This window comes from Manis pentadactyla, chromosome X (assembly GCF_030020395.1).
Source record: "Manis pentadactyla isolate mManPen7 chromosome X, mManPen7.hap1, whole genome shotgun sequence".
Lineage (NCBI taxonomy): Eukaryota > Metazoa > Chordata > Mammalia > Pholidota > Manidae > Manis > Manis pentadactyla.
Genome location: NC_080038.1, coordinates 102,114,149 through 102,115,220, shown reverse-complemented (window position 1 = coordinate 102,115,220; position 1,072 = coordinate 102,114,149). Strand labels below are relative to the sequence as shown.

Genomic DNA, 1,072 nt, shown 5'->3' with positions numbered 1-1,072 from the left:
TTTGTCTTTTGTTGTTTTTAGATTCCACATATAAGTGAAATCATATGGTATTTGTCTTTCTCCACCTGGCTTATTTCACTCAGCTTAATACCCTCTAGGTCCATCCATGTTGTCACAAATGGTAGGGTTTCTTTCATTTTTCTGGCTGAATAATATTCCATTGCATATAATATACCCCATCTTCTTTATTCATTTGTCTATTGAAGGACACTTTGGTTATTTCCATATCCTGGCTATTGTAAATAGTTATCATTTTTTTAAAAGCCGCTGCAATGGATCACCAGTGGTGTGCCCCATCATGTCAGACTCCACCATTGACAACAGTTCTGCGATCACTACCATAGATGTAAAGGAGAAGAAGGTAGTTGTGGAGGAGGCAGAGAATCCAAGAGTTGCATCTGCTAATAGGAATGCCGAAGAGGGAAATGCGGAGCAGGAGGCCAACAAGGTAGATGAGAAAAGGAAGAAGGCAGGGAGAAAGAGCAGGATGTGGAGGAAGGTAATGGTGAGGAAGAGAATGGAGATGAAGATGAGGAGGCTGAAGCAGGTACTAGTAAGCAGGTGGCTGAAGATGATGAGGATGGTGATGTTGACACCAAGCAGCAGAAGACAGATGAGGATGACTAGACAGCAAAAAAGGACAATATAAACTTTAAAAAAAAGGTCACTGTGACCTATTCACCCTCCATTTCTCCTCTCAGAATGTAAACATGGTCACCCTGGAGTAGAGAGGCCCACACACTGTGGGCAGGGCCACCCGTAGATGACACATGCTTTTCCCACCCAACCAACACCACAAAGTGAATTTGCAATAGGGGAGGAAAAAAGAAACAAAACTTCCAAGACCCTGCTTTTTTTCTTAAAAGCACTTTAAAAAAGAAATTTTGCCTGTATTTTTTATTTACATTTTCTATATTTGTACATGTTGTTAGTGGTCAGCCATTTTTAATAATCTCAGTTGACCAAGCCATCCTTCTGAGCTTTTTATGTCTTCTTACATTAATTGTGGTGTGACCATTATAATCTCAAAGGAGGGGGAAAAACTTGTAAAAACAACAACAAAAAGTCTTAC

The 1,072-nt window shown here is 40.1% G+C and overlaps 1 pseudogene; it reads left to right on the top strand.

The window, feature by feature from the left end:
- The first annotated feature begins 298 nt into the window (after positions 1-298).
- LOC118931960 (prothymosin alpha-like) lies at positions 299-708 on the top strand (annotated as a pseudogene).
- The last annotated feature ends 364 nt before the right edge of the window (positions 709-1,072 follow it).